At 54.6% G+C, this 22,745-nt stretch overlaps 1 pseudogene; it reads right to left on the bottom strand.

Moving 5' to 3' along the window:
- Positions 1 to 1,657: 1,657 nt before the first annotated feature.
- The window catches only part of LOC112240776, a 28,146-nt pseudogene continuing 7,058 nt past the window's right edge, over positions 1,658 to 22,745 (bottom strand).

Raw genomic sequence — 22,745 nt, 5'->3', positions numbered from 1 at the left:
GACAAATATTGTGACAAGGAGGGGGACATTATCATTACAAACACTGACAGTTAGCCTCACTAAGAACACGGTTTACCTACTGCATTCTACCTGCTGCATCCTACCTGCTGCTCCCTACCTGCTGTATCCTACCTGCTGCATCCTACCTGCTGCTCCCTACCTGCTGCATCCTACCTGCTGCATCCTACCTGCTGCATCCTACCTGCTGAATCCTACCTGCTGAATCCTACCTGCTGCACCCTACCTGCTGCTCCCTACCTGCTGCATCCTACCTGCTGAATCCTAGCTGCTGCATCCTACCTGCTGCTCCCTACCTGCTGAATCCTAGCTGCTGCATCCTACCTGCTGCTCCCTACCTGCTGTATCCTACCTGCTGCATCCTACCTGCTGCATCCTACCTGCTGTACCTGCTGCATCCTACCTGCTGCTCCCTACCTGCTGTATCCTACCTGCTGCATCCTACCTGCTTCATCCTACCTGCTGCATCCTACCTGCTGTATCCTACCTGCTGCTCCCTACCTGCTGCATCCTACCTGCTGCATTTTACCTGCTGCATAACTGCTGCTCCTACCTGCTGCATCCTACCTGCTGCATTCTACCTGCTGTATCCTACCTGCTGCATCCTACCTGCTGCTCCCTACCTCCTGTTAAAGAACGATGCTGTCTCTCTGAGGCATCCCTTCCTGCTGCCTTCTAGGTGTTAAAGAACGATGTAAACAAGCAGAGACACTTCGTGTAAACAAATAACAAGACTGCCTTTGAAATACAAAAACATTTTCATTATTCCAAATATTCATCACAAACATAGAAAATACACCAACAAACGGCCAGAGACGCCTCATTATTCCAAATATTCATCACAAACATAGAAAATACACAACCAACAGCCAGAGACGCCTCATTATTCCAAATATTCATCACAAACATAGAAAATACACCAACAAACAGCCAGACGCCTCATTATTCCAAATATTCATCACAAACATAGAAAATACACCAACAAACAGCCAGAGACGCCTCATTATTCCAAATATTCATCACAAACATAGAAAATACACCAACAAACAGCCAGAGACGCCTCATTATTCCAAATATTCATCACAAACATAGAAAATACACCAACAAACAGCCAGACGCCTCATTATTCCAAATATTCATCACAAACATAGAAAATACACCAACAAACGGCCAGAGACGCCTCATTATTCCAAATATTCATCACAAACATAGAAAATACACCAACAAACGGCCAGACGCCTCATTATTCCAAATATTCATCACAAACATAGAAAATACACCAACAAACGGCCAGAGACGCCTCATTATTCCAAATATTCATCACAAACATAGAAAATACACCAACAAACGGCCAGAGACGCCTCATTATTCCAAATATTCATCACAAACATAGAAAATACACCAACCAACAGCCAGAGACGCCTCATTGAAATGATCAAACATCATCCCTCATCATTCTAAACATCATTCAGAAAACGCATCAGTGGTTTCAGCGCCTGTTTATTGGTCACATATATCCCTCTGATGACATCATCAACAAGAGACGATCGAGAGTTTAAAGTTGATAGTTCTCACAGTGTCTTCCTTCCTCTGCCTCTCCTCCCACCTCTCTTTCCCCCTCCCACCTCTCTTTCCCCCTCCCTTCCCTCGGTTGGCCCCTAAACACTGACTGGGCCGTTACCATGGCGACCCCGCTGTCACCGTCGCTGTCGTCCCCGGAACTGCTGCTGTCATTCTGCTCCGTCCTATTAGGGAGGAGTTTAGGTTGAGATACTCCATTATTAGGAGGAGGAAGCACTTCTTTCCTCTGCTGGCTGGCTCCTCCCACAGCCAGGTTGGCCCCTCCCATATTCTGACTAAACACTCCTACTTTCTCTCTTTCTTGGCTGGCCACTCCCACATCATGGTTGGCTCTTCCCACATCCTCTTGAGCAGGCTTACTGACCTCTGCCCCCAGGAACCCCCCTGTCCCCTCCACCTCTCCCTTCCTCTGCTTTGGCTCTGACCCCTTCCCTCTTTTAGCCTTGGACGGAGAGCCAGTCCCCTCTTCTTCCTCTTCCCTCCCTCCGTCCTCCCTCTCTTCCCTCCCTCCGTCCTCCCTCTCTTCCCTCCCTCCGTCCTCCCTCTCCTCCCTCCCTCCGTCCTCCCTCTCTTTCCTCTTTATACAGGTGACAGCCCGGCGGAGGCGCTGGCTCTTGATGGCCTGTCTCTCCTGCTGCTCCAGACGGAAGAACGAGTCGATACGCAGCTGGGTCTACAGGGAGGGAGGAGGCGAGAGGAGGAGGGAGGGGGGGAGAGGAGGGGAGAGGAGGGGAGAGAAGGGGGGAGAGAAGCACGGAGGGGAGAGAAGGACGGAGGGGGAGAGGAGGAGGGAAGAGAAGGAGGGGGGAGAGGGAAGAGGAAGGAGGAGAGAGGGGGAGGGAGAGGGAAGAGGAAGGAGGAGAGAGGGGAGGGAGGAGGGGAGAGAAGGAGGTATTCAGGACAGATCAGGAAATTGGGAAGGAGGAGGAGAGAAGGGTGGAGGAGGTATTCAGGACAGATCAGAGGCTAATTGAGACAAATTCACAATAAATTCACTATTATACCCAAGTCATTCTCAATCTCTACTTGCAATAATTACTACCAACCATTGATCCAGACTAATACCTATTGATCAGGACTAATGCCTATTGATCCAGACCTATACCTATTGATCCAGACTAATACCTATTGATCCAGACTAATGCCTATTGATCCAGACTAATACCTATTGATCCAGACTAATGCCTATTGATCCAGACTAATACCTATTGATCCAGACTAATACCTATTGATCCAGACTAATACCTATTGATCCAGACTAATACCTGTTGATCCAGACTAATACCTGTTGATCCAGACTAATGCCTATTGATCCAGACTAATACCTATTGATCCAGACTAATACCCATTGATCCAGACTAATACCTATTGATCCAGACCTGTTGATCCAGACTAATACCTATTGATCCAGACTAATACCTATTGATCCAGACTAATACCTATTGATCCAGACTAATACCTAATACCTGTTGATCCAGACTAATACTTATTGATCCAGACTAATACCTGTTGATCCAGACTAATACCTGTTGTGTGTTGAGCTGTTTGATAACAGGATGTAGAGTCTCTTCTGTCTTCCTGCTGTTCCAACCAAAACGACTCTCACAGAACGTAGGCTGAGGGTTGAGGAAAACTGGTCCCAAAGACGACACAGAACATCCCCCCCCAACACACACACACACACACACACACACAGAGACACACACACACACACAGAGACACACACACACACACAGAGACACACACACACACACTGATACACACAGAGACACACAGAGACACACACACACACACACACACACACAAACACACACAAACACACACACTCTCCTAGAGGATATTCCTTGAGGAGGTCGAGGTGTGGGCGGCCCCAGCTAAAGGAGCTTTCTGATAGGTCGACGCTGGGCTGCAGGTAGGCAGTTGCCACGGCAGGGTTGGGGAAGCCCGGCCGCAGCTGAAGCCCTCTCAGTTTCCTCTTGACCTTGGAGTCACGGGGGTCAGAGGTCAGACGTTGCTGCTGCTGGGCCAAGGACCACCACTCACTGGAAGGGTAAACGGAGACAGAAAGCACAGACAGACCGAGTCAAGCAAAACAGCTGTGTCTCTGTGATCTCTGAGGGAATTGAACCCACAACCATAGCTAAAGTCACACTGGCCAACTGAGTCACACAGGACCACTCATTCACTATTCATCACCACACAATACCCTGAACCCACCCAGAACACTAGACACCAACCCCCCCACCAGACCACCAGACACCAACCCCCCACCAGACCACTAGACACCAACCACCCCACCCAGACCACTAGACACCAACCCCCCACCACCAGACCACTAGACACCAACCCCCCACCACCACCAGACCACTAGCCACCAACCCCCCACCACCAGACCACCAGACACCAACCCCCACCACCACCAGACCACCAGACACCAACCCCCCCCCACCCAGACCACTAGACACCAACCACCCCACCCAGACCACTAGACACCAACCCCCCACCACCAGACCACTAGACACCAACCCCCACCACCACCAGACCACTAGACACCAACCCCCCACCACCAGACCACTAGACACCAACCCCCCACCACCACCAGACCACCAGACACCAACCCCCCACCAGACACCAACCCCCCCACCAGACCACCAGACACCAACCCCCCACCACCAGACACCAACCCCCCCCACCACCAGACCACTAGACACCAACCCCCCACCAGACCACCAGACACCAACCCCCACCAGACCACCAGACACCAACCCCCACCAGACACCACCCCCCAGTCACCCCCGGTCCTGACCTGAACATGCTGACTGGTTCCGTGCCAGGTCCAGGGAACTCGTTGAGTATCTCCATGCCCGTCACATAGCCCACCCCGGGACTCCCTCCGTATAGTCACTACCCAGCAGGTAGGCCAGGTTAATCAGCTTGGTACGGTCCACGCCTGGGGAGGGTTAGGGTTAGAGAGAGTAGTCTAGTGGTGTGGGTGGGGGGTGGTTGGTGTCTAGTGGTTTGGGTGGGTGGGGGGTGGTTGGTGTCTTGTGGTTTGGGTGGGTGGGGGGTTGGCGTCTAGTGGTTTGGGTGGGTGGGGGTTGGCGTCTAGTGGTTTGGGTGGGGTTGGTCTCTAGTGGTTTGAGTGGGGGGGGTTGGTGTCTAGTGGTTTGGGGGGATTGGTGTTTAGTGGTTTGGGTGGGGGGGGTTGGTGTTTAGTGGTTTGGGTGGGGGGTTGGTGTCTAGTGGTTTGGGGGGGTTGGCGTCTAGTGGTTTGGGTGGGGGGTTGGCGTCTAGTGGTTTGGGTGGGGGCTTGGTGTCTAGTGGTTTGGGTGGGGGTTGGTGTCTAGTGGTTTGGGTGGGGGGGTGGGGGGTTGGGTGGGGGTCTAGTGGTTTGGGTGGGGGGTTGGCGTCTAGTGGTTTGGGTGGGGGGGGTTGGCGTCTAGTGGTTTGGGTGGGGGGTAGGTAGTGTTCTAACCAGTTGGTTCTGTAGGTCTACGTACTGCTAGGGTTCTACGTACCTAGTTGGTTCTGTAGGTCTACGTACTGCTAGGGTTCTACGTACCCAGTTGGTTCTGTAGGTCTACGTACTGCTAGGGTTCTACGTGGTTGGTTCTGTAGGTCTACGTACTGCTAGGGTTCTACTGACCCAGTTGGTTCTGTAGGTCTACGTACCCAGTTGGTTCTGTAGGTCTACGTACCCAGTTGGTTCTGTAGGTCTACGTACTGCTAGGGTTCTACTGACCCAGTTGGTTCTGTAGGTCTACGTACCCAGTTGGTTCTGTAGATCTACGTACCCAGTTGGTTCTGTAGGTCTACGTACCCAGTTGGTTCTGTAGGTCTACGTGGTTGGTTCTGTAGGTCTACGTACCCAGTTGGTTCTGTAGATCTACGTACTGGTAGTATTCTAGGTATTTGTTCTGGCTGAAGAAGTTCTTGTAGACGTGTCTTCCTCCGAACAGCCATACCCTGTCATCGGTGGTTGTCCCGTGGGTCTGGTCGGTCCGGTCCAGGGCTGCACACTGGTTCTGGCCTCAGGGAGCCACCAGGAAGGGTACGCCAAACAACCTCAGGCTCCTGTCAAGACACACGGAACATGAGACCCGGTAAGGGGATGACGACCGGGGGCTTTCTAAAATAGAGTTGTGTTATTTACCAGAAAACACAGAGCCCAGAGTTGATTATTAATCTTTTTATAACATGGCTATAATTTAACACATTTGCAGCTGTGTGTGTTAAATGTGTTCAACATTCACTGAAGTCGTTAGCATGTTTACTAGATAGCTACAGTAGTTGCTGTGGTAATAGTTTAGCTAACCAAACTATCAGTCCTAGCTAGTTTAGCTAACCAAACTATCAGTCCTAGCTTGTTTGGCTAACCAAACAAACTATCAGTCCTAGCTTGTTTGGCTAACCAAACAAACTATCAGTCCTAGCTTGTTTAGCTAACCAAACAAACTATCAGTCCTAGCTTGTTTGGCTAACCAAACAAACTATCAGTCTAGCTTGTTTGGCTAACCAAACAAACTACCCAGCTTGTTTGGCTAACCAAACAAACTGAGTCTAGCTTGTTTGGCTAACCAAACAAACTATCAGTCTAGCTTGTTTGGCTAACCAAACAAACTCTCAGTCCGGTTTAGCTAACCAAACAAACTATCAGTCCTAGCTTGTTTGGCTAACCAAACAAACTATCAGTCCTGTTGTTATTTAACCAAACAAAAACTATCAGAGCTTGTTTGGCTAACCAAACAAACTAGTTGCTTGTTTGGCTAACCAAACAAACTATCAGTCCTTGCTTGTTTGGCTAACCAAACTGTCAGTCCTAGCTAGTTTGGCTAACCAAACTGTCAGTCTAGCTAGTTTGGCTAACCAAACTATCAGTCCTAGCTAGTTTAGCTAACCAAACTGTCAGTCCTAGCTAGTTTATCTAACCAAACTGTCAGTCCTAGCTAGTTTAGCTAACCCAAACTGTCAGTCCTAGCTAGTTTAGCTAACCAAACTATCAGTCCAAGCTTGTTTAGCTAACCAAACTATCAGTCCAAGCTTGTTTGGCTAACCAAACAAACTATCAGTCCTAGCTTGTTTGGCTAACCAAACAAACTATCAGTCCTAGCTTGTTTGGCTAACCAAACAAACAATCAGTCCTAGCTTGTTTGGCTAACCAAACAAACTATCAGTCCTAGCTTGTTTGGCTAACCAAACAAACTATCAGTCTAGCTTGTTTGGCTAACCAAACAAACTATCAGTCCTAGCTTGTTTGGCTAACCAAACAAACTATCAGTCCTAGCTTGTTTGGCTAACCAAACAAACTATCAGTCCTAGCTTGTTTGGCTAACCAAACAAACTATCAGTCCTAGCTTGTTTGGCTAACCAAACAAACTATCAGTCCTAGCTTGTTTGGCTAACCAAACAAACTATCAGTCCTTGCTTGTTTGGCTAACCAAACAAACTATCAGTCCTTGCTTGTTTGGCTAACCAAACTGTCAGTCCTAGCTAGTTTGGCTAACCAAACTGTCAGTCCTAGCTAGTTTGGCTAACCAAACTATCAGTCCTAGCTAGTTTGGCTAACCAAACTGTCAGTCCTAGCTAGTTTATCTAACCAAACTGTCAGTCCTAGCTAGTTTAGCTAACCCAAACTGTCAGTCCTAGCTAGTTTAGCTAACCAAACTATCAGTCCTAGCTTGTTTAGCTAACCAAACTATCAGTCCTAGCTTGTTTAGCTAACCAAACTATCAGTCCTAGCTTGTTTAGCTAACCAAACTATCAGTCCTAGCTTGTTTAGCTAACCAAACTATCAGTCCTAGCTTGTTTAGCTAACCAAACTATCAGTCCTAGCTAGTTTAGCTAACCAAACTATCAGTCCTAGCTTGTTTAGCTAACCAAACTATCAGTCCTAGCTTGTTTAGCTAACCAAACTATCAGTCCTAGCTTGTTTAGCTAACCAAACTATCAGTCCTAGCTTGTTTAGCTAACCAAACTATCAGTCCTAGCTTGTTTAGCTAACCAAACTATCAGTCCTAGCTTGTTTAGCTAACCAAACTATCAGTCCTAGCTTGTTTAGCTAACCAAACTATCAGTCCTATAGCTTGTTTAGCTAACTAAACTATCAGTCCTAGCTTGTTTAGCTAACCAAACTATCAGTCCTATAGCTTGCTATTATGAAAATCTAATTCAACAACGCCAATAAATGTTTTCAATTTGACTTTTGCTTTCAAAAGCAGCTCAAAACATAGAGCATGTAAGAATGAACTGTAGCCACTGAATTCTACCGTCACATGGAAATAATGCCCTTTCAAGCCAATCAGAAACATGTATTCAACAATGCCCTGCTATAAACAGATATAAACTCAGCAGTAGAATATGGACCATTCTAAGCACTGAAATAGACCCAGGGTTTTTTCTGGATAAAAAAGGTGCTTAGGCGGTGACCGTGGCGTGGAGGTGACCGTGGAGTCAGGGGAAGAGTCAGGGTCAGAGGAAGAGTCAGGGGAAGGGTCTGAGTCAGGGGAAGGGTCTGGGTCAGCGGAAGAGTCAGAGCAGGGTCTGGGTCAGAGGAAGAGTCAGGGGAAGGGTCTGGGTCAGAGGAAGAGTCAGGGCAGGGTCTAGGTCAGGGGAAGCGTCAGGGGAAGGGTCAGGGGGCAGGGGAAGAGTCCGGGGAAGAGTCAGGGGGGGAAGAGTCAGGGGAAGAGTCCGGGGAAGAGTCAGGGGCAGGGGCAGAGTCCGGGGAAGAGTCAGGGGAAGAGTCAGGGGCAGGGGAAGAGTCCGGGGAAGAGTCAGGGGAAGAATCAGGGGCAGGGGAAGAGTCCGGGGCAGGGGAAGAGTCCAGGGAAGAGTCAGGGGCAGGGGAAGAGTCAGGGGCAGGGGAAGCGTAAGGGCCAGCCAGGGAAGAGTCAGGGCCAGGGGAAGAGTCAGGGGCAGGGGAAGAGTCAGGGGCAGAGTCCATGGAAAAGTCAGGAGCAGGGGAAGAATCTGGGGCAGGGGAAGAGTCAGGGGCAGGGGAAGAGTCCAGGGGGGAAGAGTCAGGGGCAGGGGAAGAGTCAAGGGGGGCAGAGTCAGGGGGAGGGGAAGAGTCCAGGGAAGAGTCCGGGGAAGAGTCAGGGGCAGGGGGAGAGTCCGTGGAAGGGTCAGGGGCAGGGGAAGAGTCAGGGGGAGGGGAAGAGTCCAGGGAAGGGTCTGGGAAGAGTCAGGGGCAAGGGAAGAGTCCGGGGAAGGGTCAGGGGCAGGGGAAGAGTCAGGGGCAGGGGAAGAGTCAGGGACAGGGGAAAAGTGTCAGGGGCAGGGGAAGAGTCAGGGGCAGGGGAAGAGTCAGGGGCAGGGAAGAGTCAGGGGCAAGGGAAGAGTCCGGGGCAGGGAAGAGTCCGGGGCAGGGGAAGAGTCCGGGGCAGGGGAAGAGTCCGGGGCAGGGGAAGAGTCCGGGGCAGGGGAAGAGTCAAGGGCAGGGGAAGAGTCCGAGGAACCGTGTTGACTGTCTCCTTTACCAGACTGACTAAATGTGTGTGTTGACTCTCCTTTACCAGACTGACTAAATGTGTGAGTTGACTGCTCCTTTATCAGACTGACTAAATGTGTGAGTTGACTGCCTCCTTTATCAGACTGACTAAATGTGTGTTGACTGCCTCCTTTATCAGACTGACTAAATGTGTGTGTTGACTCTCCTTTATCAGACTGACTAAATGTGTGTTGACTGTCTCCTTTATCAGACTGACTAAATGTGTGTTGACAGTCTCCCCTACCTGGCTCTCCAGACACATCTGTCCGGTAACCGTGGCAGCGATGCGTTCCTGTTGCTGCTTCTGTTCCCTCAGCCTGGACTGCTGCTCTCCAAGACTGCTCTCTAGCGCCACCAGCTCATCCTGGTGGACAATACAGGTACTGCATCAGCCCAGTTCCACTACTGTACACAGTAACACCTCCCCCTACAGGACAATACAGGTACTGCATCAACCTAGTTCCACTACTGTACACAGTAACAGCTCCTCCTACAGGACAACACAGGTACTGCATCCTCAAATCTCTACTGTACAAACAGCTCCTCCTACAGGACAACAGGTACAGCATCCTCAAATCTCTACTGTACAAACAGCTCCTCCTACAGGACAACACAGGTACTACATCCTCAAATCTCTACTGTACAAACAGCTCCTACTACAGGACAACACAGGTACTACATCCTCAAATCTCTACTGTACAAACAGCTCCTCCTGCAGGACAACACAGGTACAACATCCTCAAATCTCTACTGTACAAACAGCTCCCCCTACAGGACAACACAGGTACTACATCCTCAAATCTCTACTGTACAAACAGCTCCCCCTACAGGACAACACAGGTACAGCATCCTCAAATCTCTACTGTACAAACAGCTCCCCCTACAGGACAACACAGGTACAGCATCCTCAAATCTCTACTGTACAAAAAGCTCCAACAACACATCTCAACCACACACAGAGAAACAGACATTTTCCTGTCTATTTCCTGGTCATCTCCATCCCCATGCTCTGTCTTTTCACCATTACATGTAAGCAGTACTTATCTTACCACGTTGATGTCTTCCCACTCGTTGGGTAGAGGAACAGCACCTGGGGCAGGAGGATCTGGGCTGGGCTCTGTGGGAGGCTGGGGCATCCTCGTCCTCCTCCCTCTCTTCCAAAGGGATAGCTCTGCTACTTAAAGCCTCCTCCTCCTCCCCTCCTTCTTTTCCACGTCTTCCTGTGCCTTAGCTGGAGTACCGCCCCCAACCTCTATCAGCGAATCATCTGTCTCCTCCTCCTTTAGCTCCTCCCCCCTCAGACACATCAACGAAGCTCTCTGAATCACTGTCCTCCTCACTGTGCTCCTTGCCGTCCTCCATCTTCTCAATCTGTCCATTCCTCCTCCCCGGTGTTCTGTCCATTCCTCTCCCCCCTCTGTTCTGTCCATTCCTCTCCTCCCATCAACAAAGCTCTGTCCATTCCTCTCCTCCCCGGTGTTCTGTCCATTCCTCTCCTCCCGGTGTTCTGTCCATTCCTCTCCTCCCCGGTGTTCTGTCCATTCCTCTCCTCCCCGGTGTTCTGTCCATTCCTCTCCTCCCCGGTGTTCTGTCCATTCCTCTCCTCCCCGGTGTTCTGTCCATTCCTCTCCTCCCCGGTGTTCTGTCCATTCCTCTCCTCCTGCGATGAAGGTAAAGGCCCAGTCACTAGGCTGCTCCTCCCAGTCTCCTCCTCTCTGTTTAGACCAAGGCCTGATGGGGGAATAACACAGAGAGCCTGACCCAAACTGTCCCCCTGACCCACTGCAGAGTGGAAAGCTCTGTTCCTCCTCAGAATCTCCTCCTCCTGCTCCTCCTGGTGACGGTTTCCTCCTCCATGCTGAGGAGCACCCTGTCCGCAGGAGGAATGGGGAGGCGAAGGGGGAGAGGCGACTGTTGCTCATCCCCCTTCTCCACCCCAAGCATGTCCTCTTTGGTCAGAGTTGTCCACAGGGGCGTATCCTTCCCTTCAGTCTCCTCCTCTGAGCTGCTGATAACGAACAATCGGTTCGCAGGACGCTGGGGACTGGGAGGGTGGGGCTTAACAGGAGAACTGCCAATCATGGTGGCGTATGGGGACGGGCCTACGTCCAACTCTTCTCCCGTGGCTCGCTGAATGGCCAGGAGGGTACGAGGAGACACACTGCCACCCCCCTCCTCCTCCTCCTCGTCTGAGAAGCTGCTATCCATGGCAGCCTGGATGGCCTTCAGTGTCCGGGGGGAGATGGGTGCTGTATCCCCCAGGCTCGGGTTCGGGTCCTGGGGATGTGTAGACGATGATGAGGGTCCCTCCTCCAGGCTCTCCTCCTCTGAGATGGGTTTCCAAAGGGGCTCAGGTCTCTCCCCTCCCCCCGTCCTAACCCTCCCTGACAGGGGACCACCCAACCAGGGAGAGGCCGCAGGCTGGATGTCTGGCACCCTCTCACTGTTGTCGGTCTTCTTCGGACCTGAGGGAGGGAGGGAGGGACGGACACAGACAGACAGACACGAGGGGATGAGTTTGAACAGGTCTAATGTGGAGAATCGCTCAATTTGATCGCTGACCCACTTCGACCTCTAACCTTTGATGAGGATGTAGTGGGTGGAGTCTTCTGAGAGGAGGCGTCGTGTCTCCACACTGTGCCCCTCCCCCTGGTTGTATAGCTCCACCCCCGGGGCGTTCCCAGCACTACGGTTGGACATCTCTCTCTCCACCCCCTCCAGACGCACGTTCAGCTTGTTCCTCTGCAGCAGTCCTGCTAGCTGGTACTGGGAGAAGTCCCCTGACCGCTGGGAGAGGGGGGGACTGGGTTAGGGTGCATGACACATACACACACACAGAGAGACAGTGTGAGGAGGGGACTGGGTTAGGGTGCATGACACACACACACACACAGAGACAGTGTGAGGAGGGGACTGGGTTAGGGTGCATGACACACACACACACACACACACACAGAGAGACAGTGTGAGGGGGACTGGGTTAGGGTGCATGACACACACACACACACACAGAGACAGTGTGAGGAGGGGACTGGGTTAGGGTGCATGACACACACACACACACACACACACACAGAGAGACAGTGTGAGGAGGGGACTGGGTTAGGGTGCATGACACACACACACACACACAGAGAGACAGTGTGAGGGGGACTGGGTTAGGGTGCATGACACACACACACACACACACACACACACACAGAGACAGTGTGAGGGGGACTGGGTTAGGGTGCATGACACACACACACACACACACACAGAGACAGTGTGAGGAGGGGACTGGGTTTAGGGTGCATGACACACACACACACAGAGACAGTGTGAGGGGGGACTGGGTTAGGGTGCATGACACACACACACACACAGAGACAGTGTGAGGGGGACTGGGTTAGGGTGCATGACACACACACACACACACACAGAGAGACAGTGTGAGGAGGGGACTGGGTTAGGGTGCATGACACACACACACACACACAGAGACAGTGTGAGGGGGACTGGGTTTAGGGTGCATGACACACACACACACACACACACAGAGACAGTGTGAGGGGGACTGGGTTAGGGTGCATGACACACACACACACACACAGAGACAGTGTGAGGGGGACTGGGTTTAGGGTGCATGACACACACACACAGAGACAGTGTGAGGGGGACTGGGTTAGGGTGCATGACACACACACACACACACACACACACACACACACACACACACACACACACACACACACACACACACACAGAGACAGTGTGAGGGGGAGACTGGGTTTAGGGTGCATGACACACACACACACACAGAGACAGTGTGAGGGGGGGACTGGGTTTAGGGTGCATGACACACACACACACACAGAGAGTGTGTGTGTTACCTCAGGAGGTGTGTGGTACCTCAGGAGGTGTGTGGTACATGGTGTGTGGTACCTCAGGAGGTGTGTGGTACCTCAGAAGGTGTGTGGTGGAGGTGTGTGGTACCTCAGGAGGTGTGTGTGTACATGGTGTGTGGTACCTCAGGAGGTGTGTGGTACCTCAGGAGGTGTGTGGTACATGGTGTGTGGTACCTCAGGAGGTGTGTGGTACCTCAGGAGGTGTGTGGTACCTCAGGGGGTGTGTGGTACCTCAGGGGGTGTGTGGTACCTCAGGGGTGTGTGGTACATGGTGTGTGGTACCTCAGGGGGTGTGTGTACCTCAGGGGGTGTGTGGTACATGGTGTGTGGTACCTCAGGAGGTGTGTGGTACCTCAGGGGGTGTGTGGTACCTCAGGGGGTGTGTGGTACATGGTGTGTGGTACCTCAGGAGGTGTGTGGTACCTCAGAAGGTGTGTGGTGTATGGTGTGTGGTACCTCAGGAGGTGTGTGGTACCTCAGGGGGTGTGTGGTACATGGTGTGTGGTACCTCAGGGGGTGTGTGGTACATGGTGTGTGGTACCTCAGGAGGTGTGTGGTACCTCAGGAGGTGTGTGTTGTACATGGTGTGTGGTACCTCAGGAGGTGTGTGGTACATGGTGTGTGTTTTATCTCAGGAGGTGTGTGGTACCTCAGGAGGTGTGTGTACCTCAGGGGTGTGTGGTACATGGTGTGTGGTACCTCAGGGGGTGTGTGGTACATGGTGTGTGGTACCTCAGGGGTGTGGTACCTCAGGGGGTGTGTGGTACCTCAGGGGGTGTGGTACATGGTGTGTGGTACCTCAGGGGTGTGTGGTACCTCAGGGGGTGTGTGTACCTCAGGAGGTGTGTGGTACCTCAGGGGTGTGTGGTACATGGTGTGTGTTTATCTCAGGAGGTGTGTGGTACCTCAGGAGGTGTGTGGTACCTCAGGGGGTGTGTGGTACATGGTGTGTGGTACCTCAGGGGTGTGTGGTACATGGTGTGTGGTACCTCAGGGGGTGTGGTACCTCAGGGGTGTGTGGTACCTCAGGGGTGTGTGGTACCTCAGGAGGTGTGGGGTACCTCAGGAGGTGTGGGGTACCTCAGGGGTGTGTACATGGTGTGTGGTACCTCAGGGGGTGTGTGGTACCTCAGGGGGTGTGTGGTACCTCAGGGGTGTGTGGTACCTCAGGGGTGTGTGGTGTATGGTGTGTGGTACCTCAGGAGGTGTGTGGTACCTCAGGAGGTGTGTGTGGTACATGGTGTGTGGTACCTCAGGAGGTGTGTGGTACCTCAGGAGGTGTGTGTGTGGTACATGGTGTGTGGTACCTCAGGGGGTGTGTGGTACATGATGTGTGTGTTATCTCAGGGGGTGTGTGGTACCTCAGGAGGTGTGTGGTACATGGTGTGTGGTACCTCAGGAGGTGTGTGTACCTCAGGGTGTGGTACATGGTGTGTGTTACCTCAGGGGGTGTGTGGTACATGGTGTGTGGTACCTCAGGGGTGTGTGGTACATGGTGTGTGGTACCTCAGGGGGTGTGGTACCTCAGGGGTGTGTGGTACCTCAGGAGGTGTGTGGGTACCTCAGGAGGTGTGTGGTACCTCAGGAGGTGTGTGGTACATGGTGTGTGGTACCTCAGGGGTGTGGTACCTCAGGGGTGTGTGGTACCTCAGGGGGTGTGTGGTACCTCAGGAGGTGTGTGGTGTATGGTGTGTGGTACCTCAGGAGGTGTGTGGTACCTCAGGAGGTGTGTGGTACATGGTGTGTGGTACCTCAGGAGGTGTGTGGTACCTCAGGAGGTGTGTGGTACATGGTGTGTGGTACCTCAGGGGGTGTGTGTGGTACATGATGTGTGTGGTACCTCAGGGGGTGTGTGGTACCTCAGGAGGTGTGTGGTACATGGTGTGTGGTACCTCAGGAGGTGTGTGGTACCTCAGGAGGTGTGTGGTACCTCAGGAGGTGTGTGGTACCTCAGGAGGTGTGTGGTACATGGTGTGTGGTACCTCAGGAGGTGTGTGGTACCTCAGGAGGTGTGTGGTACATGGTGTGTGTGGTACCTCAGGAGGTGTGTGGTACCTCAGGAGGTGTGTGGTACATGGTGTGTGTTTTATCTCAGGAGGTGTGTGGTACCTCAGGAGGTGTGTGGTACATGGTGTGTGGTACCTCAGGGGGTGTGTGGTACCTCAGGGGTGTGTGTACCTCAGGGGTGTGTGGTACCTCAGGGGGTGTGTGGTACCTCAGGGGTGTGTGGTACCTCAGGGGTGTGTGGTACCTCATGGTGTGTGGTACCTCAGGGGGTGTGTGGTACCTCAGGGGTGTGTGTGGTACATGGTGTGTGGTACCTCAGGGGGTGTGTGGTACCTCAGGGGGTGTGTGGTACCTCAGGGGGTGTGTGGTACCTCAGGGGGTGTGTGGGTACATGGTGTGTGGTACCTCAGGGGGTGTGGTACCTCAGGGGGTGTGTGGTACCTCAGGGGTGTGTGGGTACCTCAGGGTGTGTGGTACCTCAGGGGTGTGTGGTACCTCAGGAGGTGTGTGGTACATGGTGTGTGGTACCTCAGGAGGTGTGTGGTACCTCAGGAGGTGTGTGGTACATGGTGTGTGGTACCTCAGGAGGTGTGTGGTACCTCAGGAGGTGTGTGGTACCTCAGGGGTGTGTGGTACCTCAGGGGTGTGTGGTACCTCAGGGGTGTGTGGTACATGGTGTGTGGTACCTCAGGGGGTGTGTGGTACCTCAGGGGGTGTGTGGTACAGGGTGTGTGGTACCTCAGGAGGTGTGTGGTACCTCAGGGGTGTGTGGTACCTCAGGGGGTGTGTGGTACCTCAGGGGGTGTGTGGTACATGGTGTGTGGTACCTCAGGAGGTGTGTGGTACCTCAGGGGTGTGTGGTGGTGGTGTGTGGTACCTCAGGAGGTGTGGGTGTGCTCAGGGGGTGTGTGGTACATGGTGTGTGGTACCTCAGGGGGTGTGGTACATGGTGTGTGGTACCTCAGGGGTGTGTGGTACCTCAGGGGGTGTGGTACATGGTGTGTGGTACCTCAGGAGGTGTGTGGTACCTCAGGAGGTGTGTGTTGTACATGGTGTGTGGTACCTCAGGAGGTGTGTGGTACATGGTGTGTGGTACCTCAGGAGGTGTGTGGTACCTCAGGAGGTGTGTGTACCTCAGGGGTGTGTGGTACATGGTGTGTGTTACCTCAGGGGTGTGTGGTACATGGTGTGTGGTACCTCAGGGGGTGTGGTACCTCAGGGGGTGTGTGGTACCTCAGGGGGTGGGTGGTGTGTGGTACCTCAGGGGGTGTGTGGTGGTACCTCAGGGGGTGTGTGGTACCTCAGGAGGTGTGTGGTACCTCAGGAGGTGTGGGGTACATGGTGTGTGGTTTTACCTCTCAGGTGTGTGGTACCTCAGGAGGTGTGTGTGGTACCTCAGGGGTGTGTGGTACATGGTGTGTGGTACCTCAGGGGTGTGTGGTACATGGTGTGTGGTACCTCAGGGGGTGTGTGGTACATGGTGTGTGGTACCTCAGGGGTGTGTGGTACCTCAGGGGGTGTGTGGTACCTCAGGAGGTGTGTGGTACCTCAGGAGGTGTGGGTACCTCAGGGGTGTGTGGTACCTCAGGGGGTGTGTGGTACATGGTGTGTGGTACCTCAGGGGTGTGTGGTACCTCAGGGGTGTGTGGGTACCTCAGGGGGTGTGTGGTACCTCAGGGGGTGTGTGGTACAGAGGTGTGTGGTACCTCAGGAGGTGTGTGGTACCTCAGGAGGTGTGTGGTACATGGTGTGTGGTACCTCAGGAGGTGTGTGGTACCTCAGGAGGTGTGTGTGTGGTACATGGTGTGTGGTACCTCAGGGGGTGTGTGGTACATGGTGTGTGTTGGCATCTCAGGGGGTGTGTGGTACCTCAGGAGGTGTGTGGTACATGGTGTGTGGTACCTCAGGAGGTGTGTGGTACCTCAGGAGGTGTGTGGTACATGGTGTGGTACCTCAGGAGGTGTGTGGTACCTCAGGAGGTGTGTGGTACATGGTGTGTGGTACCTCAGGAGGTGTGTGGTACCTCAGGAGGTGTGTGGTACATGGTGTGTGTTTTATCTCAGGAGGTGTGTGGTACCTCAGGAGGTGTGTGGTACATGGTGTGTGGTACCTCAGGGGGTGTGTGGTACCTCAGGGGGTGTGTGGTACCTCAGGGGTGTGTGGTACCTCAGGGGGTGTGTGGTACCTCAGGGGTGTGTGGTACCTCAGGGGGTGTGTGGTACATGGTGTGTGGTACCTCAGGGGGTGTGTGGTACCTCAGGGGGTGTGTGGTACCTCAGGGGTGTGTGGTACATGGTGTGTGGTACCTCAGGGGGTGTGTGGTACCTCAGGAGGTGTGTGGTACCTCAGGAGGTGTGTGGTACCTCAGGGGGTGTGTGGTACCTCAGGGTGTGTGGTACCTCAGGGGTGTGTGGTACCTCAGGGGTGTGTGGTACCTCAGGGGGTGTGGTACATGGTGTGTGGTACCTCAGGGGTGTGTGGTACCTCAGGGGTGTGTGGTACCTCAGGGGGGTGTGGTACATGGTGTGTGGTACCTCAGGGGTGTGTGGTACCTCAGGGGTGTGTGGTACCTCAGGGGGTGTGTGGTACCTCAGGGGGTGTGGTACATGGTGTGTGGTACCTCAGGGGTGTGTGGTACCTCAGGGGTGTGTGGTACCTCAGGGGGTGTGTGGTACCTCAGGGGGTGTGTGGTACCTCAGGAGGTGTGTGGTACATGGTGTGTGGTACCTCAGGAGGTGTGTGGTACCTCAGGGGGTGTGTGGTACCTCAGGGGTGTGTGGTACCTCAGGGGGTGTGTGGTACCTCAGGGGTGTGTGGTACCTCAGGGGTGTGTGGTACCTCAGGGGTGTGTGGTACCTCAGGGGGTGTGTGGTACCTCAGGGGTGTGTGGTACATGGTGTGGTACCTCAGGGGTGTGTGGTGTGTACCTCAGGAGGTGTGTGGTACCTCAGGAGGTGTGTGGTACCTCAGGGGGTGTGTGTGGGGGTGTGTGGTACCTCAGGAGGTGTGTGGTACCTCAGGAGGTGTGTGGTACCTCAGGGGTGTGTGGTACCTCAGGGGTGTGTGGGGTGGTACCTCAGGGGGTGTGGTACCTCAGGGGGTGTGTGGTACCTCAGGGGGTGTGTGGTACATGGTGTGTGGTACCTCAGGGGGTGTGTGGTACATGGTGTGTGGTACCTCAGGGGGTGTGTGGTACCTCAGGGGGTGTGTGGTACCTCAGGGGGTGTGTGGTACATGGTGTGTGGTACCTCAGGGGTGTGTGTGGTACCTCAGGGGTGTGTGGTACCTCAGGGGTGTGTGGTACCTCAGGGGGTGTGTGGTACCTCAGGGGGTGTGTGGTACCTCAGGGGTGTGTGTGGTACCCCAGGGGGTGTGTGGTACATGGTGTGTGGTACCTCAGGGGGTGTGGTACCTCAGGAGGTGTGTGGTACCTCAGGAGGTGTGTGGTACCTCAGGGGGTGTGTGGTACCTCAGGGGGTGTGTGGTACCTCAGGGGGTGTGTGGTACCTCAGGGGGTGTGTGGTACCTCAGGAGGTGTGTGGTACCTCAGGAGGTGTGTGGTACCTCAGGGGTGTGTGGTACCTCAGGGGGTGTGTGGTACCTCAGGGGTGTGTGGTACCTCAGGGTGTGGTACCTCAGGGGGTGTGTGGTACATGGTGTGTGGTACCTCAGGGGTGTGTGGTACATGGTGTGTGGTACCTCAGGGGGTGTGTGTACCTCAGGGGTGTGTGTGGTACCTCAGGGGGTGTGTGGTACATGGTGTGTGGTACCTCAGGGGTGTGTGGTACCTCAGGGGTGTGTGGTACCTCAGGGGTGTGTGGTACCTCAGGGGGTGTGTGGTACCTCAGGAGGTGTGTGGTACCTCAGGAGGTGTGTGGTACATGGTGTGTGGTACCTCAGGAGGTGTGTGGTACCTCAGGAGGTGTGTGGTACCTCAGGTGTGTGGTACCTCAGGGGGTGTGTGGTACCTCAGGGGTGTGTGGTACCTCAGGGGGTGTGTGGTACCTCAGGGGGTGGTGGTACATGGTGTGTGGTACCTCAGGGGGTGTGTGGTACCTCAGGGGGTGTGTGGTACCTCAGGAGGTGTGTGGTACATGGTGTGTGGTACCTCAGGGGTGTGTGGTACCTCAGGTGTGTGGGTACCTCAGGGGGTGTGTGGTACCTCAGGAGGTGTGTGGTACATGGTGTGTGGTACCTCAGGGGGTGTGTGGTACCTCAGGGGGTGTGTGGTACATGGTGTGTGGTACCTCAGGGGGTGTGTGGTACCTCAGGAGGTGTGTGGTACCTCAGGAGGTGTGTGGTACCTCAGGGGGTGTGTGGTACATCAGGGGTGTGTGGTACCTCAGGGGGTGTGTGGTACCTCAGGGGTGTGTACATGGTGTGTGGTACCTCAGGGGTGTGTGGTACCTCAGGGGTGTGTGGTACCTCAGGGGGTGTGGTACATGGTGTGTGGTACCTCAGGGGTGTGTGGTACCTCAGGGGGTGTGTGGTACCTCAGGGGGTGTGTGGTACATGGTACCTCAGGGGGTGTGTGGTACCTCAGGAGGTGTGTGGTACCTCAGGTGTGTGGTACCTCAGGGGGTGTGTGGTACCTCAGGGGGTGTGTGGTACCTCAGGGGGTGTGTGGTACCTCAGGGGTGTGTGGTACCTCAGGGGTGTGTGTGTACCTCAGGGGTGTGTGGTACCTCAGGGGTGTGTGGTACCTCAGGGGTGTGTGGTACATGGTGTGTGGTACCTCAGGGGGTGTGTGGTACCTCAGGGGTGTGTGGTACCTGGTGTGTGGTACATGGTGTGTGGTACCTCAGGGGGTGTGTGGTACCTCAGGGGGTGTGTGGTACCTCAGGGGTGTGTGGTACCTCAGGGGGTGTGTGGTACCTCAGGGGGTGTGTGGTACCTCAGGAGGTGTGTGGTACATGGTGTGTGGTACCTCAGGAGGTGTGTGTACCTCAGGAGGTGTGTGGTACCTCAGGAGGTGTGTGGTACCTCAGGGGTGTGTGGTACCTCAGGGGGTGTGTGGTACCTCAGGGGGTGTGTGGTACCTCAGGGGTGTGTGGTACCTCAGGGGTGTGTGGTACATGGTGTGTGGTACCTCAGGGGGTGTGTGGTACCTCAGGAGGTGTGTGGTACATGGTGTGTGGTACCTCAGGGGGTGTGTGGTACATGGTGTGTGGTACCTCAGGGGGTGTGTGGTACCTCAGGAGGTGTGTGGTACATGGTGTGTGGTACCTCAGGGGTGTGTGGTACCTCAGGGGGTGTGTGGTACATGGTGTGTGGTACCTCAGGGGGTGTGTGGTACCTCAGGGGGTGTGTGGTACCTCAGGAGGTGTGTGGTACATGGTGTGTGGTACCTCCAGGGGTGTGTGGTACATCAGGAGGTGTGTGGTACATGGTGTGTGGTACCTCAGGGGTGTGTGGTACCTCAGGGGTGTGTGGTACCTCAGGGGTGTGTGGTACCTCAGGGGGTGTGTGGTACATGGTGTGTGGTACCTCAGGGGTGTGTGGTACCTCAGGGGTGTGTGGTACATGGTGTGTGGTACCTCAGGGGTGTGTGGTACCTCAGGGGTGTGTGGTACATGGTGTGTGGTACCTCAGGGGGTGTGTGGTACCTGTGGTACCTCAGGAGGTGTGGTACCTCAGGAGGTGTGTGGTACATGGTGTGTGGTACCTCAGGGGTGTGTGGTACATGGTGTGTGGTACCTGTGTGGTACAGGAGGTGTGTGGTCAGGGGGTGTGTGGTACCTCAGGGGTGGTGTGGTATGGTGTGTGGTACCTCAGGGGTGTGTGGTACAGGGTGTGTGGTACCTCAGGGGGTGTGTGGTACCTCAGGGGTGTGTGGTACCTCAGGGGGTGTGTGGTACCTCAGGGGTGTGTGGTACCTCAGGAGGTGTGTGGTACCTCAGTGGGGGGGGTGTGTGTGGTACCTCAGGGGTGTGTGGTACCTCAGGGGGTGTGTGGTACCTCAGGGGTGTGTGGTACCTCAGGGGGTGTGTGGTACCTCAGGGTGTGTGGTGGTGTGTGTACCTCAGGGGGGGGTGTGTGGTACCTCAGGGGTGTGTGGTACCCTCAGGGGGTGTGTGGTGGTGTGTGGTACATCAGGGGGTGTGTGGTACCTCAGGGGTGTGTGGTACATGGTGTGTGGTACCTCAGGGGGTGGTACCTCAGGGGTGTGTGGTACCTCAGGGGGTGTGGTGTGTACCTCAGGGGTGTGTGGTACCTGGGGTGTGTGGTACCTCAGGGGGTGTGTGGTACCTCAGGGGGTGTGGTACCTCAGGGGTGTGTGGTACCTCAGGGGTGTGTGGTGGTGTGGTACCTCAGGGGTGTGTGGTACCTCAGGGGGTGTGTGGGACCTCAGGGGTGTGTGTGGTACCTCAGGGGGTGTGTGGTACCTCAGGGGTGTGTGGTACCTCAGGGGTGTGTGGTACATGGTGTGTGGTACCTCAAGGTGTGTGGTACCTCAGGGGGTGTGTGGTACCTCAGGTGTGTGGTACCTCAGGGGGTGTGTGGTACCTCAGGGGTGTGGTACCTCAGGGGGTGTGTGGTACCTCAGGGGTGTGTGGTACCTCAGGGGGTGTGGTACATGGTGTGTGGTACCTCAGGGGGTGTGTGGTACCTCAGGGGGTGTGTGGTACCTCAGGGGTGTGTGGTACCTCAGGGTGTGTGGTGGTGGTACCTCAGGGGGTGTGTGGTACCTGGGGGTGTGTGGTACCTGGTGTGTGGTACCTCAGGGGGTGTGGTACCTCAGGGGTGTGTGGTACCTCAGGGGTGTGTGGTACCTCAGGGGGTGTGGTGGTACCTCAGGGGGTGTGTGGTACCTCAGGGGTGTGTGGTACCTGGTGTGTGGTACCTGGGGGTGTGTGGTGTGGTGTGTGGTACCTCAGGGGTGTGTGGTACATGGTGTGTGGTACCTCAGGGGGTGTGGTGTGTACCTCAGGGGTGTGTGGTACCTCAGGGGTGTGTGGGTACAGGGGTGTGGTGTGTGGTACCTCAGGGGGTGTGTGGTACACCTCAGGGGTGTGTGGTACAGGTGTGTGGTACCTCAGGGGGTGTGTGGTACCTCAGGGGTGTGTGGTACATGGGGGTGTGTGGTACCTCAGGGGGTGTGTGGTACATGGTGTGTGGTACCTCAGGGGTGTGTGGTACCTCAGGGGTGTGTGGTACATGGTGTGTGGTACCTCAGGGGGTGTGTGGTACATGGTGGGGTACCTCAGGGGGTGTGTGGGCATGGTGTGTGGTACCTCAGGGGTGTGTGGTACATGGTGTGGGTACCTCAGGGGGTGTGTGGTGTGTGGTACCTCAGGGGGTGTGTGGTACCCTCAGGGGGTGTGTGGTACCTCAGGGGGTGTGTGGTACCTCAGGGGTGTGTGGTACATGGTGTGTGGTACCTCAGGGGGTGTGGTACATGGTGTGTGGTACCTCAGGGGGTGTGGTACATGGTGTGTGGTACCTCAGGGGGTGTGTGGCACATGGTGTGTGGTACCTCAGGGGGTGTGTGGTACCTCAGGGGGTGTGGTACATGGTGTGTGGTACCTCAGGGGGTGTGTGGTACCTCAGGGGTGTGTGGTAGGGGGTGTGTGGTACCTCAGGGGGTGTGTGGTACCTCAGGGGGTGTGTGGTACCTCAGGGGTGTGTGGTACCTCAGGGGTGTGTGGTACCTCAGGGGGTGTGTGGTACCTCAGGGGTGGTGTGTGGTACCTCAGGGGGTGTGGTGGTACCTCAGGGGGTGTGTGGTACCTCATGGTGTGTGGTACCTCAGGGGGTGTGTGGTA

The sequence above is a fragment of the Oncorhynchus tshawytscha genome, unplaced genomic scaffold (assembly GCF_018296145.1).
Source record: "Oncorhynchus tshawytscha isolate Ot180627B unplaced genomic scaffold, Otsh_v2.0 Un_contig_11507_pilon_pilon, whole genome shotgun sequence".
NCBI lineage: Eukaryota > Metazoa > Chordata > Actinopteri > Salmoniformes > Salmonidae > Oncorhynchus > Oncorhynchus tshawytscha.
The sequence above is the reverse complement of the archived record's forward strand: the minus strand, read 5'-3'. Positions and strand labels throughout refer to the sequence as shown.